We start from the raw sequence: 13,698 nt of genomic DNA on the forward strand, positions 1-13,698 counted from the left end.
AATTTATTGGAAATATTAGTTATTACATTTCTTCTTGTTAGAAATTTAGTCATGGTAATTTATTTGCATCTCTACACTATTTAATTACAGGCTTGAATCAAATTCTCCATCTTTTTCCTGGAGGGGTTTGAAACGCGTAGACCATATATTTCTGAATGTGATTTCACCTAAACAAATTTCTTTCTTGTAACAATATGAATTAGAAGCTTCAAAGTTAAACATTATAAGTTGTATTGGTCAATGATAAACTAATAATGGGCAATGGATTAATAATGATTTTGTAACCATATATAAATTTAGTTAATAAGCGCATAAAAACTTAATGCTTATGTTACCATATAACAATATTTTTAACCATGTATATTCATCCCCTCTTTACAATAAATTATCAATACCACATGCCCAAAAACCATAACTTATTTCACGATCAAAATATTTTATAAGTATTTTATTTTAAATAATATTTTTTAAATTAAATGTAGAATAAAAAAAGTTATACTTTTAAGATATATCTAAACCCTCTAGCCCCACTACTCCTGAAAACATTACTATGAATATTTGATAGAGATCAAATCAAGGTTTTAATTAAATAAAAATAAAAATACTTTTCTATAAATTGTGAAATTTATATAATATCAACTTAGATTCATTTAAATTCTAGAACTGCCAAATACCAAAAAAATCCCTCATAAAATTTAATAAATTCAAAATTAAAATAAATCTAAACTAATTTAATTTAGATATATTTTACCATATAATATAAAAATATTGTGTAACTTTCAATATAGCAATTATTTCTCAAAATTATTGCATTTTAAATGACAACGATACATCATGGTTGGCTTATCAAAACTTGGTCGTTGTGCAATTTGTGGTCGTAGGTATCCACGGTAGTTGGAGTGTCAAAAGTATTGTGGAGTGTTAGTTGAACGTAGATTTTATTTTCTGTCAAAATGATGTAGGAATATTTGTCATTAATGGTAAATATTCTTTTTATCTTGTGTATAAAAAAATTATTTGTAAAGAGAGTAAATTGAAATGTAAAATAAATATATTGTTAAAAGTATTTGGTTCATCATAATTTTCCAGAGTAATTGAATTGTAATAAATTGTCAAATGATTTTTATTAAAAATAATTTATTTGATTGAATCAAATTGTTACAATTCTATTTAATAAAATTTTTAAATTTAGATTATTATAGAAAATATCATTTATTTAAAATAAATCGATGATAATATAAATATTAATTATATCATTATTTAAAAAAATAAATTATAATCATTTTTTTTAATAAAATTCTACTCTTATCATAAAAATATGTTTATTAAAAGTAATTAAATAAAAAAATTATATAAAATTTATTATTATTGTTGTTGTGGTTGTTGTGATTACATGAGTCTAGATTAATTTTTGTATAAGATTGAAGAACATTGAGCCATCCATAGTAAGGTTTTTTGCGAATTCCCAAAAAGTGGTTTCCATCCTAACCCCTGAGTTTTGACCCTATGACTTGAGGGAACTAAACCCCACCCAAACCACAGAAAATTATTCAAAATAAGAATTTCAAAATTATATTTCAGTTAATTTAATAATCTATTTTATTTTATTACCTTTTTTTTTAAATTCTCACCCCAAAAAAAATATATTAATGAATCTCCTCCTAATAAATAATTGCAATAGTTTAATTGTTAGATATTTGTGTTTTTTTTTGTTTTTTTGTTTTTTTTTTCCTATTGGGTAAAGATTTATGAGAATCTTAAGTTTCAGCTATATAATCTACAAAAAAAAATCAAATATTTGGGCAAGTTTGTTATAAGGCTTCTTTTGTATGCAGATGACCTTATTCTGATTGCTAACTAGCATAAGTTCTACTTTGAAGGCAACACTTTGGAAGAAGTTGCAAATTACAAATACCTAGAAATTGACTTCAACAAAAATCTAAGCTTGCAAATTACAAATACCTAGAAATCGACTTCAACAAAAATCTAAGCTTGCAAATTACAAATACCTGGAAATCGACTTCAACAAAAATCTAAGCTTGCAAATTACAAATACCTAGAAATTGATTTCAACAAAAATCTAAGCTTGCAAACTACAAATACCTCGAAATTGACTTCAACAAAAATCTATGTTGGGATGGTTGTAGAAAGAAAAGAACTTTGGGGGGTTGAAAAGCATTTTATGCTTTTCAAAATAGGTGTAGAGAGACAAAGTTATGAGACTGGAAAACCATTCAAACTCTTTTTGGGCTTCTAGTGATTCCAATGATTCTCAATGGTTGTGAACTATATGGGCCAATAGTACATCCAACATGTACAGAGACAAATTGAGAAAATTCAGAAGTGTTTGATATCTTGTTAAGTAAAACAGGGTTTGCTCCTATTGAAGCAATTTCTATGGTGCGAGTCATAAGGTATTTAAAAAAAATTGAGCAAATGGAAGAGGGTAGATGGCCTAAGGTTGTCTTTAGTGACAAATTGTGCAATAGAAAAAAACTTGGATGCAACATAATAACAAAAGGTTTAGTAAATGGGATATTTGCTTGAACACATGTCCCATAAACAACAAAGAGATAAAAACTTTTGTTATGGATAAGTTCTACAAGTGTACTTGGGATAAGGAGCTAGGGAGAAAGAAAAAGTACTATATTGAAGTGTTTAATCTAACTCATAGTCATCACCAAAAGCATACATAGAGGTCAATATCTCTTGGAGAGCCAAAATTCTTATTGCTCACTCGAGGACTAATTCTCATCAACTCCGTTGTGAAACATTGCGTTGGAAAAGGCCAAAAAAAATGTGGAATGAAAGAGTATGCATTTTTTGTTCTTCCGTAAAAGTGGAAACAGAAAAGCATTTCGTTTTAGAATGTGAGGCCTTCAAAGACAACAGGAAAAGTTATGCAGATATGCTGGCAGTTAGCTCTTGGGATAATCTATTTAGGGAGAGGTGTGAAGCTTCACAAAAAAATAACATAATACATCAAGCAGATGAAGAAGTCCCATAAATTATCTTTAACCTTATTAAAATAATATCTTTCTTTCTTTTTTTTTAAATTTAAAAACACATTTTAAACCATTAAAATTTACAATTTAATAAAAAATATTTCATTAAATTTCAATTTTAAAAAATATTAATCTCCTGCATAATAATTTACCATCGATTTCCATCGCTGGTTTGGACGCAGTGACACTAATTATATTAGTGACGCTTTAAGACACCAACTTTAAATGGGATATTGGTTGCCATATCGACTTTTTAAGACTAATCCACTTTCAAGGTGGAATTTCACCGTCATAATGGAAAAAGACAAGAAGTTTGGAATCATATCTACTATTCAAATTCCGTGAGCAGGGAATTCAAGTGGAACTGGAATATACTTCCCGAAATAAAGCCGCCGTCCCTTCAGCTATAGTTAAGCAATGGGTTTTCTTCCGCAATTTGAGGTGTGGGTGAAAAGTAACATTCTACACCAAACCCCACCTTATCTAATTCCGGGTGATCCAAGTGAATGTGGACCATTCATTTTTCCACCAGGACAGAGTCCTTCTGGAATATGTATCTATTTATGCACACACAAACACATAGAACGCATTCCTTAATGTAGTTGGAGGTTTGTGGCCATGGCCTCCGCCATGGTTGCAACCACTGTAACTACTGCAACTTTCGGTCTCTCTGAGAAGCCATATTCACATCATCAACAAGATCGTTTAGATGATCATCTTTATGACCACATGGATCGAGGTTTTATTGTCCTCAATTTGTTTGAATGAACGCACGCTGGAGGAAGTGTGTTAATTCACATCATCCATGGATGTGTGTGGGTTGAGAAAATAAGAGAAGGGAGGGTATTTTGTCTTTCAGAAAGACCGCTAAATCTGATTCAACCGGATCGATATCGAAATTTACTGCTGAGAACTCACAGAACGCATGCCCCTGGAATGGTATTTGGTGTACGCAGCACACCAGAGAAGTGGTTGACCTAATCTTTTCCCAAATAGCATTGGAAGGTGCTCTGTTCCCATCTCTTGCTAACCTCAAGGTATTGTGCACTCTGAATTTTTTTTATAAAAAATATTTGACAATGAAAGAATTCCACCGGAGTTTGTGTAGCTTAAAGCGCTCCTGGAAATTCATGACCTCAGTTTTAGTTTGCTATGGGGTTTTATTTCGAAAGCACTCGCTAATGAAGGTGAAGCTTTCATATATAAAAGATTGAGAAGGTCCATACTTTTAATGGTCTTAGTGGAAGTATTCCAACTTGTTTGGGTTGCTGAAGCCATCTTGATTCTCCGTCAAATTTTTGAGTTAGATTCACTTAGATCGAACTCATCTTTAACCCCAGATCTGTAAAATTTGGATAGTGTTTATGGATCCATTCAATGGATACCAGGATTACGTTAATACCAGTTTTGTTAGGCAGAATACCGTCAGCCTTAAATAAATGCACTTACAAAGTGTCAAGGTGTCCAAGACATCAGCAGAAACTTCTATGGCAGTTCAGCTCTTTTTAATCACTTCTTCGCCAATCTTTTAGGATCTTTGACTATTTTTATCGAAGCTTCAGTTGATACTCAATGGCTATCTGGACACAGCCTTTTCAGCATCTATGGCAGTTTTCTCTGCTCGTTCCACTGCCAACTGTATCCAGCTTGCTGCTCCATGGAAATTTGGACACAGCATTTCCAGCTTCCTTAGCAGTCTCCATCATTGTAATTACTTCTTGGCCACCATGCCAGAATCTTGGGTTAACCGTATCAAGCTGCTGGATTTAATGGAAAATGCACTGATAGGTGAAATTCCTGGTACCTTGCACTTTTTCAATGACCTTAGAATTAGAATTTTAATGTGTGCAGTGGATTTTCATTCCCTCAATTGATCACAGATCTTACTCAGTTGCTTGTTATTATAATAATCGTGCAGCTGTTGATCTGAGGAATCTTTGAAGCAGTTCTGAGGAAGTTTCAATCATGAAGATTTGGAACATCTGGTGGAATTTGCAGAGTATATTTGTCTCACAACAGCATGAGAAGCCTTAAGAGCCTACCAATTACTCTGGTGTGGTTATTTCATAATTTTCAAGGTAAAAGAGCAGTCTGGTTTGATTAGGGCTTTTGTCTAACAAACTCCAATTGATTAGGGCCTTTGTCTAACAATCTCTACAGAAAATCCGAGCAGGTTAAATTTTTTTGTTTTGATTTCGTTTCACAGAAAAAATGCGTAAGAGAAGGACCAGCTAGAGGCGTGCGTTTCAGTGGTCCCTCTCTGCACGACCAAATTCTGCTGGAATGGTCCCTCTCTGCACGACCAAATTCTTGCTGGAATGGTCCCTCTCAACAAGTTGGTACATGGAATCTGGATCCATTTAAGGCGTCTGCAATTAGACAATCCTGTTGGAACAGAAGTACCCATCGCTAAATACAATTGAGGTCAAGTAATGTTCCAGTAGTGCTTTAAGCTGTCCAAACTCGGATGAAATTCTTTCTGTCAAATATTATATGAAAGGTTCAAAGTGCCCAATAACTAGGGGTTAACAATAGATGGGGAAAGAGTACCTTCCAACCCTATAATAACTGGGGAAGATTATGGCAACCACTCTTCTAGTGTGTTGTCTTATCTGCACGAAATACCATTCCACGACCATACCTTTTTTGAGAACTCGGTGGCCCGAGATCCTGTTATTATTTTCTCACCCTCGGCCATGGATGATGGGAATTGATCAACTTCCTTCGTCATGTGTCCATTCAAAACAAAAATGAAGGCAAAGATATCTTTCACCCAAGGAAAGGGGTGGTAATATTGTTGAGAGTTGCAGCAGTTACAGGGGCATGACATATGGATGATGGAATTGATCAACTTCCTTCATCATGTGTCCATTCAAAACAAAAATGAAGGCAAAGATATCTTTCACCCCATGGAAGGGGTGATAATATTGTTGAAAGTTGCAGCAGTTACAGGGGGATGACATATAATATTGTTAAAAGTTGCAGCAGTTAGAGGGGGATGACATGAACACAAGTATCATGATAACACCAGCTTTATACATTTCTGAGATGTTGAGAGTTTGGATTGCACCTACTGTCAATTGGTAGTTAATTGCATCCCCAGCCCGTTTGCACTGTACACATCATTGCTAATGAAGCAAACAGGGTCTTTATGTTTGGATTTTGTTTTAAATTACTATACTGTGAAGAATGCATCGGTTTTATGTTTATTTTTTTTTTAAATTAAAAAAATATTAAACATTTCTTTAATTTTATTATTATGATTTTTTTTTCGGTATTTTCTGTTTTTATTTCTTAGATCATAGATAAGGGATATCGAAGCTACTGGGTGGCTGGAAATGAACACAATGATGGTTATTACGTCATAATGCCACCTAACGCCTTCAAGTTCAACAAACAAAATAAAAAGATAAAAAACAATCCTTCTACCGAATTGTGGCTGGGATTGTTATCTTGTATTCAAGTTCAACCAACAAAATAAGAGGATAAAAATCTAAAGATAATCGAACGAGAAATACCAAATTGATGTAGCAGTTGTGGATTATCTTTGGAGATACAACACAATAGCTAACTGTATTATAAAAATAGCATTGAAAGAATATTTGTAAATTTAATAATGACAAGATATTATTTGTATTTGTAATGAGATTGTGATGTATAGGTTATTTTTAACATGAAGATATATGGGCTAAATATAATATGTTATATAAAATTATAAAGTAAATAAAATAATAATCATTTACAAATTTTGATGATGAAGAAGAAAAATGTTTATTAAAATTTAGTTGGTTATTACATTTAAAGATGGTCTAAGGTTATATGAATTTTTTTTTTAAATTTATTTACCTATTCAAAAAGTATTAACACAAATTTTCCAAAATACTTTTGTTAAGCTAAGAGGTTAGGAAGGTTGGTGTCTCATAAATATCTTGAAAATGAGATTTATATCAATATTTTCTGAACATTTTACAAGTGTTTTTCATCTTCAACCATATGTCACAATGGTAACAAAATTTCTCATCCAAAGGCATTTTGGAAATTGACCAACTCTTATTTTCACCATGGAGCTCATACAAATTTTGTTCTTATTGTCAGTTAATACTTTTGATATTCTAGATTATGGTTTAACATCTCTTTATAATATCTTAACTTTATTTTTCCTTCAAATGTTTTTATCACACCATATTTTCTCTTTAAATTTTGAGGTAATAATATTTTTAATATTATCTTTATTTTTAAAATGATCTCTTCCCTTATTCCCGAATGGTTTAGCAAAGACTAGGCATCCTTATGCTATCCGTGCTTGATTCAAAGGTGGTTTTGGCTAGAGTTGAGGTAATTTTAGGAAACATTTTGTGTTCTATGTTGTTTAACTTGTTCTTAGACATTAGGTACTTAGTCATAGTTGTGCTCTCTATGGGGAAAGTACTTTCTTTAGCAAGGAGGATAGGTTATGATCTATTTCCTTTAATTTTGAGATTATAAGTTATAAAACACTTTTGGATGTAATATATCTTTCTCCATAGCTCTTGGGAGATATTTCATCCCCTAATTTAACATCCATATAAAATAACAAGAGTAATGAGAGTCTTAAAGAATTTTTTTTTTTAAACCCATATCCAAAGGTCCACTCATTTACAATTGTTTTCAAACCGAAAATAAGTTTTTCACCCTCCATTTATCATTTTGTCAATGCTATAATTCCATTTTATGTTGTGATGAGTATCAATTCTGAGTTATTTGTATGAAAACACTTCCTCCATGTTGTCGTTGTCATATACAAAAGTATCATAGGTCATATTATTGGATTTAATTATCATGAACTTTTATTTTTAGTATTAACAGTCATATCCATATTGGAAAAAAATCTTTCAAGATTCTTAATTTCTTGCAAACATCATAGGGACTCCTCACCATGATAAATATATCATCAACATGAAGAAGAAGAATGATGACGATGCCAACAATACTTGGGCTAAGGCAACTCGCTTCTTCCAAAAAATCTTCTTACTTGTTAATGCATATGCCAAAAAAAGTAGAAGACAAGAGATAATCTTGCTTAATTATGATACTGTAGATATTTTCTTTTGAATATCCCTTAATGTTCCTAAAGTTAATAATAACATTATCATACAATCTTATCAACCCCAAATCAAAGGCACTTTCATCTCTTCCAACCTATCTCAAATACCTGTCTAAGGTACAACACAAATGATCGTTCATTTTGAGCATATCCCTAATTATTGAAAAGAGATCCCTCAAAAAGAAAAAAAAAAAAACTTATAACTCTAAATTGCTACATAAAAATTGAAATAATAGTTACATAAAAGAATATAAATAAAAATTTGGAAAACCAAATGGCGTCCTTTCCCTCTCGGAAAAATGTAGACTATTTTACTTTAAAAGAACTAATATTAGCTCTTTGTTGTAATTTATCTTTTATTTTTTAAATCCATCACTAACCAAAATGAACTATTTTTATACTATTCTAATCAACATGCAATTATTCTTACTCAATCTTGCTTAAAAGTTTTGCGAGTATAGTTATTAAAATATTACTTTCAGTTATTATAAACTTTTTCTTTATAATTTAAAGTTTATATAAGAATATTTTGTGAAATACTCTAAATTGTTATCTTGCATTTACTCCAATCAATTCTATGCCCTCTTAGTTTTCTTCAAATTTATTAAATGAGATATGAGGCCATAGCCTACGTTTTCAGGCACAAACTATTCTCAATTGAATATTAGTTATGCTAGAGTTAATATATTCTTTAGCCCAATGAACTAATTCCTTGTTACTAATTGCATTTACTTCTATTGTTTTGTATTCACATTATTTTCTTCTTTAATTAATTTATCTTCCAACATTTACATATTAGTTAGTCACATATTCGTTTGAAAATTGTACATGGTGGATTACATTGTAAGCCGTAAAATCCCAGATAGTAATAGATTCCCAGCCAAAATCTAGATTAATTTTCCGAAACAAAATGAGGGAGGGTCTAAGAGGGCCTTTCTTGTAGGGCTATACCCTATTATTGATGTGCTTCTCAAAAAAATTAGCACTATGACGACCACTCTTGGAAAGATACCCTTGAGTAGAGATGAGTTTACAATTATTTCTATCTTATCTTCATGGATGTTTTTTAAATCCCTACATGGGGTCTCATACAAAATTGAACCTACGAGTGCCTTTGCATGAACCCCTAATAAAGGTAATTGAATTTTTGTTTGAAGTTTTATGGTGAAGGAAACATTATATGACTTGTGCATATTGGATAACTAGAACATATATTACACCTAGTCAATATTATTCTTGAAGATATAGTATGCCGGTTGCTTCCATTTACTTTCAAAGGTAAGGTTTTACACTCGTATAATTTTTTTTCCAATCTATATATTTATTGGATTTGGTTTAAGCTTTAAAGTATTTTCATAAATTTTTATAAACAATATTTTATAATATATTATCTAATTTTAAGGTCATGGTCAAGTTAGATTTTCATAAATTTTTATAAACAATATATTATATTATATTATATTATCTAATTTTAAGGTCACCGTCAAGCCAAACACCAAATTGGTGTATAAAACTTCCATTGTTTGTGGGATAAGGGACTCATTTCCGCGCAGCAATTTGGCTGCTAAGTTTATGAATACATACATACTCTACCCCCTCTGGTTTTGAACTTGTGACCTCTTACGAGGAAACACATGCTCTTAACCATTAGTGACGCAGGAAAAACCGCCTAAAGGCAATTTCCCTGACTTTCATAATAACATTACGTGAACATGTGGGTTATGGCCCACTTATACCGATCGAAAGTGTTTACATTGGTGGGTTTTAAACAAAACCCCACCAATCACCCAACATCGCTTTAACACGTAATCCGCCAATGAACGTTGGTCCACCTGAATGCACAAGACCAGACTCCAAATAGATTTAAACCCGTGTCCATAATTTTCCGAGTCCGCTCAGGTCCAAGTCCTATCAGCTTCAATATCCACCATTGATCAAAGCCCACTTGATCCATCGGTCAACAGCGATATCGCACGGGAGTCTTGCACAATGTTTACCTGACCTTATGGAGCCGATAAGGATTATATATCCTTAATCTATAAATGTTCGGGTCTGACTTTGAAGTTAAAGTCCGATCTCTTTATGACCTGATATCCATTGGATATACGAGGTCATCAGATCTACGACCTGCGGGTCTTCAACTAGCGCACAAGTTGCTAACAGGCCTAACCCCCGCCGTTGACTGGGACCTAAAAGTTTGACATTGAGATTGACGGCTAGGATTTAGTGCGGGCCTTCAGCCACGATCAAAACATCCATACACTCCTATCCCCCACAGTCTATTCCTCTTCCATTCATATCCGTCGATCTAAATGATCCGACGGTTCCCTCTGCACTTGTTCACTTATGATGGAATCTACATCAATCACCCATTAACTCTACGATACTCTGTTCACACTCATACAACAGTTAACTTGTTAACATTGGATCGCCATTGATCCTTACAGTGATCGATGATCGATCAATAACCTGTCACATGAAATTTACCTCTTCCAACACATACATCTGAACTATAGGTCAAACATACACATATACACGAAAATCCACATAACACATATATTTCTATTTTATACATAATTCAATTACAAACTAAGGCATTTCAGCCTTAGACACAATTTCTCCTTAGACTACATTGCATTCTTACTCTCTGTCTATGCTCTATATCTGTCTCTCTATATCCCCTCTATCAGAACACATGGGTTCATAATATATAGAAGTAACTATAGAATCATGGATCATTCTAGATCCATGATCTTCTCCTAAAATCGATCAAACAAACTCCTAAATCTCTCTACACACATACATCGCAGATAATTACATTAAATTAATTCTTCTCGAGACTTATCAATTCCATCAAATTAGCTCATTTTTAATAGAAATTAGCTGCCGATTTACATGATTATCCACGTCTCTCTCTCCACGTCTTTGACTTTGACTTTTGATTAAGGGTGGTCGGATGCTCTTGCATCAGACTCCCGAGGCACAAAAATTTATGACCTCCTGGTCATATGCTTCTCCTTAATCCCATAGCAATTCTACCCACTTCCTTAGTGGAACTGCCTTCATGATCTTTCTGTGAGCTCCAACAAAACCTCTGCAGTAATAGTCTTCTCTGCTACATGATGCCTCACCAAGCCTCTCTCCTCGAGCTTAGTCTTTTGGCATCTCCCTGGTTCTCTCTTCTGTGGAACCATATGAGCATTTCATGCTGAATGCTACTGCAAGTTTTCTCACCTTATGTTGCCGCTATCGACAGTACAAATATCATAAACTCTCCAGTCTTCAACATAACGGTACCTCCTTCTTTTGAAAAATCTTCTTTCTTTCAGGAAACCTTTCCCTGCTCTAATACCACTTTGACGCCGGAAAAACCGCCTAAACGCAATTTCCCTTACTTTCATAATAACCTTACGTGAACCTGTGGGTTATGGCCCACCTATACCGATCGAAAGTGTTTACATTGGTGGGTTTTAAACAAAATCCGACTAATCACCCAACAACGCTTTAACACGTAATCCGCCAGCGAATGCTGGTCCACCTGAATGCACAATACCGGACTCCAAATAGATTTAAACCCACATCCATAAACTTCCGCGGTCCGCTCAGGCCCAAGTCCTATCAGCTTCAATCTTCGTCGTTGATCAAAGCCCACTTGATCCAACAGTCAGCAGCGATATCGCACGAGAATCTTGCACAATGTTTACCCGACCTTATGGAGCCGATAAGGATTATATATCCTTAATCTATAAATGTTCGGGTCTGACTTTGAAGTTAAAGTCCGATCTCTTTATGACCCGATATCCATTGGATATACGAGGTCATCAGATCTACAACCTACGGGTCTTCCACTAGCGCATGGGTTGCTAACATGCCTAACCTTGCCGTTGAATGGGACCTAAAAGTTTGAAATGAGATCGACAGCTAGGATTTAGCATGGGCCTTCAGCCACGATCAAAACATCCATACACTCCTATCCCCCGCAGTCTATTCCTCCTCCATTCATATCCGTCGATCTAAACGATCTGACGGTTCCCTCTGCGCTTGTTCACTTATGATGGAATCTACATCAAACACCCATTAACTCCACCATACTATGTTCACACTCATAAAACAATTAACTTGTTAACATTGGATCACCATCGATCCTTACAGTGATCGATGATCAATCAATAACCTGTCACATGAAATTTACCTCTTCCAACACATACATCTGAACTATAGGTCAAACATACACATATACACGAAAATCCACTTAACACATGTATTTCTATTATATACATAATTTGATTACAAACTAAGGCATTTAAGCCTTAGACACAATTTCCCCTTAGACTACATTGCATTCTTACTCTTTGTCTATGCTCTATATCTGTCTCTGTATATCCCCTCTATCAGAACACGAAAGTTCATAATATATAGAAATAACTATAGAATCGTGGATCATTCTAGATCCATGATCTTCTCCTAAAATCGTTCAAACAAACTCCTAAATCTCTATACACACATACATGGCAGATAATTACATTAAATTAAGTCTTCTCGAGACTTATCAATTCCATCAAATTAGCTCGTTTTTAATAGAAATTTGCTCCCGGTTTACATGATTGTCCATGTCTCTCTCTCCACAAATTTGACTTTGACTTTTGATTAAGGGTGGTCAGATGCTCCTGCATCAATTAGGCCGACTCAAATTGTATGGTTAAACATGGCCTAAAACTTAGTGAAATGCAGGTGGAGGCTAGAAAAATTATTCATAAATTTAACCACACATTTCTACTACCTAAAGAACTTAATACTGCCTCCATGATAACTAAAATCCTTGAATTAAAGACATCTTCCATTTTTATGTGCATGCTCTTCTCAAAATTATGGTTATGGCCACTTTATGAAAAGGAATAGGATATTTAAGCAAAGGTTACAAGGAATCATAAATTCTTAGGAAAGACTTGAAAAGATATGGTTAAGTCAACATTTTTTCATCCTTTTCACCATTTAAAACACTTCTTTTTTTATCGTTTTACCTCATTTCTTCACTTACTCATTACCATTTTTAACATATTTACTCATGAATATACCATGACAAGATTACAAATGTTAAAGTGGTTAATTATCATTAATTTAATTTATTTTTAATCAATTAAAAGGGATTATGATTGGTTTTACTAGTGACAATTTTGCTCTCCTATGCAGTTCCTGTAATGAAACTCCATGGATGGCATATCTATGCAACTCCAATGGAAATTCTAGAAAATAGGTTTTATTGTTGGTGACACTGACATGAATCTATGTTATTTAATTTGTAACCAGGTTGATTCCACAAACCTTTATCTCATTATCTACATTTAAGGAATAAATGAGTAGCTAACTTTAGCTGTGATTTTTGGAGCAATAGAGATGAATATGAAGATTCTACGACATGGGTTTTGTGAATAACATCCCAAATTAGGTGTCACATGAATATTTTTTGTAAAAATTGTGTATATTTAGACATAGAAGCAATTCTTTCTACTAGATTTTCTATGTTGCAACTATTTTCATAACACATCCCAATGGAGCGCTAAACCAACAATATATATATATATATATATATATATATATATATATAATTTC

The 13,698-nt window shown here is 33.2% G+C and overlaps 1 long non-coding RNA gene across 2 annotated transcripts; it reads left to right on the plus strand.

The window, feature by feature from the left end:
* Window positions 1-3,587: 3,587 nt before the first annotated feature.
* Window positions 3,588-6,165, plus strand: LOC149193451 (uncharacterized). Of its 2 annotated transcripts, none has more exons than XR_016254454.1 (4): window positions 3,588-4,042; window positions 4,538-4,793; window positions 4,924-5,083; window positions 5,212-6,165. It is a non-coding gene; the product is annotated as an uncharacterized LOC149193451 (long non-coding RNA). The 2 variants fall into 2 exon arrangements; XR_016254453.1 differs by having other exon boundaries at window positions 4,596-4,793.
* The last annotated feature ends 7,533 nt before the right edge of the window (window positions 6,166-13,698 follow it).

Source organism: Pinus tabuliformis, chromosome 2_2 (genome assembly GCF_031772625.1).
Source record: "Pinus tabuliformis cultivar Carrire ecotype Pingquan chromosome 2_2, CPIR1, whole genome shotgun sequence".
Lineage (NCBI taxonomy): Eukaryota > Viridiplantae > Streptophyta > Pinopsida > Pinales > Pinaceae > Pinus > Pinus tabuliformis.